This window comes from Pseudopipra pipra, chromosome 19, assembly GCF_036250125.1.
Source record: "Pseudopipra pipra isolate bDixPip1 chromosome 19, bDixPip1.hap1, whole genome shotgun sequence".
NCBI lineage: Eukaryota > Metazoa > Chordata > Aves > Passeriformes > Pipridae > Pseudopipra > Pseudopipra pipra.
Window position 1 is genome coordinate 1,781,576 of NC_087567.1, and position 3,663 is coordinate 1,785,238.

Sequence of the window (3,663 nt, forward strand, 5' to 3'; positions counted from 1 at the left end):
AACCATTATTATAAACCCAGAAATTCCCAGTTTCCTCCTACAGGTAGGAGAAATGCTGGAATGCCACTTTTAAGCACTAAAGCAGTTTTAATTCTGTCTTTCAATAATGATGAGCAGTAACATGTTATTGTCAGAAGGTCTCTGAGATCACACACATCCAAAGTTTTAAAGCTCATTTGATCTTTTTCTTTTTTTTTTCCCTCACAATCCTTATCCTTGGTTCTCCTTCCTCCACATGAAGAATTCTTTGAACTGCTTGAGTAGGGCAGGCCATATCCTCCTTCTCTGATGTCAGTGAAAAACATCACCCAAAGCTTCATCCCCTCTCTGATTGGCTTCCTTATGACCTGGAAAACTGTTGCTTCAGACATCTTCCATTTCGCCTCACTTAGACTGGAAAATAAGACAACAAACACTTGCCCATCAAAGGAAGAAAGAGGAAGATGCACACGAATTATCCACAGGGGTTCCTGCAAGAGTCACCTGAAAGCATCCACAAGGTGAGACACACAGAAGAGTTTTCTTACCTGGCTGTGTTTTAATTCAGCTCCACAGCCAGAAAGTTCATCAGTTCCCAGATAACTTTGTGTTCTGAGCTGTTTGGGCATCCTGGGGAAAAGATGACGCAGCCCAAAGCCAAACAAATCCTGGGCTGCATCAAAAGCAGGGTGGGCAGGAGGTCAGAGGAGGTGATTCTGCTCCTCTGCTCTGCTCAGGTGAGACCCCACCTCGGGTGCCGTGGCCAGGTCTGGTGCCCCCAAAATAAGAAGGAAGTGAAACTGTTGGAAGGAGTCCAGAGAAGGCCACGAAGTTGATAAGAGGCCTGGAGCACCTCCCCTGTGGAGACAGGCTGGGAGAGCTGGGAGTGTCCAGCCTGGAGAGGAGAAGGTGATGTGGAGACCTCACAGCACCTTCCAGGATCTGAGGGGGCTCCAGAGAAGCTGGAGAGGGGCTGTTCATCAGGAACTGGAGTGACAGGACAAGGGGGAATGGCTTCACACTGAGAGAGGGGAAATTGAGGTGAGATATATGGAAAAATTCTCCCCTGTGCGGGTGGTGAGGCCCCGTGTCCTGCCTTAGGAATGGTATTCCCCAGTTTAGTGCTCCCACTGGAACCACACCAGCACTCCCACTCCAGCTGGAAGCACAAAAGGCAAAGATCCCAGGCTGAGACAAGAACAATTTCCTGGAAACAACAATGAGAGAAAGAAATGAACACTAACAGCAACAGTATTAATAAGAAAAGGTATTAGACAAGGAAATGATTTGCACTGAATGTCTGCAGCAATAATTTCACCCACCACACTTTCTCCCCCCACGAAGGAACAGAGAGTCCCTCTCCCCTGCCCCTGGCAAAGGAGGTGGGATGGTATAGAACAACCTCCTCAACACCCCCACAGCCACCACTCAGCTCCTGAAAACAAAATTAACTCTGACCTGGCCAGAACTGGGACACACTGGCACAGGTTGCCCAGAGAAGCTGTGGCTGCCCCATCCCTGGAAGTGTCCAAGGCCAGGTTGGAGCAACCTGGGACAGTGGAAGGTGTCCCTGCCCATGGCAGGGGGTGGAACTGGATGGTCTTTAAGGTCTCCTCCAACCCAAGCCATTCTATGATTCCATGAAAAATCTTTCCAGACAAAACATACTCTGAGCAGCCCCTGCAGCAGCTCCAGGACTCTCTGGTGTCACTCAGATCTCCAGACAGAAATGAGCCTCTTTCCTTTGCTTAGTTGCACCATTTGCAATGTTATCAGGCTGAAGGATGAACACTTGAAGTTACACCTGAAATTAGGGCACATTTTAAGTGCTCTGACGGCCTTTGCAGCTCTGAAGTTTTGAGGAAAACAACAAAACAAAGTTCTCTCCTCGTGAGCTGAGGTGCTGCAGGGAGTCACCAGAAAGGTTTTGATGGGGATGGGGTAAAACAAGAGCTCTGTTCTCACTGGTAGACACAGGACACGTTCAGAGAGGGAAGTTTTGGGTTTCAGATGTTGAGGCTGTGGGAACATTCACTGAAGACTGTCCAGCTCACGGGGTCAGTGACAGGGAACCAGACTCCTGGGACAGGCTTGGGGACAACCTGTGGGACACCAACACCCAGAGCCCACTTTCAGCAGGTAGAGGAAGACAGTGTTCAGATGGTTTTTAAATCTCCATCAAACAATCTGTAGTCCCTCAGAACATCAGTGGAAGTTTATTCTAGAGGGGAGCGACATGAGGTTTGTAGGAGGGCAGAATGGGGCCCATATCATCAACTAAATTAAAGACATATTGGGGCAGATGGCAAAGTAGTTTTCAAAATGGGTTTATATCCACAGGTTATCTACAAGACACCAGGCAAAAAAGTGTTTCATGAGAATATGTTTTATTTTGGCAAAACAGGCAAACAGAAAAGCAAATTATTTTTTTTTTCTCAACAAAGGAGAAATTGTTCTGAATCATTCCTGAACCTGCATATTTAATTGGGATGTGTTGACCCCAAGCAGAAGTATTGACCCCAAATATCTATTTGACCCTCAAATGGATGTTTTGATTAAAACTTTTGACGAAGTTAAACCAATATTTTATTGAAAAAATATGTTTTCCAGCCCAGTTGTTTGCCCACTTAGGTGGATTCATCAGCCTGATTCCTTGTTCTCCACCCAGCCCTGATGGGACCTCCAGGACCAGGGAATGAACAGGAAAGGAAGAGAGTGTTGCTGCTGCTGTGCATGTCCAAACTCATCACCAAGAGTCATAAGACATTCTAGACCTGGCCTAGACCCAGGTCTGAAGAAATATTCTCTCACATACTTCCCTTAAAACTAGAAATATGGGGCCACTTTCTCCTCCAGTCCTGACTCTACTACTAAGACAGAGCTGAGTTCTGCACCTGAAAGGGTGTTCATCATGTTCCTTTTGAAATTTGTGCCTAAATAAATCAGCTTCCTACATATCTGTGAGAAATCCGGCTTTTCTATTCCTTTCCCTGAATACCACACATCATCTCTGAGTGCAGAATTAATTGTATGGGAGTTTAGTATTAAATATGTTAATTGGTTTATGATTTTAAATTAATTAAAGTATGGTCTTCTGGGAAATTTAGCATCTCCTGTCAAACCACTCTGTTGCTTGCAATGAGTCCAAAATCAAAATATCCCCCACTTCTTCAACTTTCAATTGAGTTAAAACTCATTAAAATGTATTTATTTCTTTAACTCAGCCATAGATAGACTTTTTTTCCCCCCTCAATTAGTGGCTGCAGCTGTTTGGTGTCTTTGTCACCAGAACCAATGATCTATTTGTGTTATTAGTAACCCAGGAGGAATTCCTGTGTCCTGGGAAATCTGTCACTTCCTTTTGGTCTGGATGAAGTTTGAACTATGGGTTCCCACTTAAATCTGTGTCTTTGAGCTCCTCTTATCTTTGGGAGAAAGAAGTGCCCTTAGGAGGCTTTATCTCCTCCTCTGGCAGAATTCTGAGGGAGGTCTTGAGGGGGAAAGCTGAAGGGAGTTTTTCCTGCTGACTAAAAGAGAGCCTGGATGGTCCCAGCAGGTGAAGGTATCAACAGAACTGGTCTGGAGGTGCTGAGATGAGCCCTGGTCTAACCCTGAGATGAGCTCAGTTGCTTAAACCCCATTGCTAATAATGCCAAGGTTGTGGGGTCAATCCCTGAAGAGTTG

At 45.6% G+C, this 3,663-nt stretch overlaps 1 long non-coding RNA gene across 1 annotated transcript; it reads left to right on the forward strand.

The window, feature by feature from the left end:
- Positions 1–202: 202 nt before the first annotated feature.
- Positions 203–2,936, forward strand: LOC135424821 (uncharacterized). Its single transcript, XR_010435377.1, has 2 exons — positions 203–500; positions 2,590–2,936. It is a non-coding gene; the product is annotated as an uncharacterized LOC135424821 (long non-coding RNA).
- The last annotated feature ends 727 nt before the right edge of the window (positions 2,937–3,663 follow it).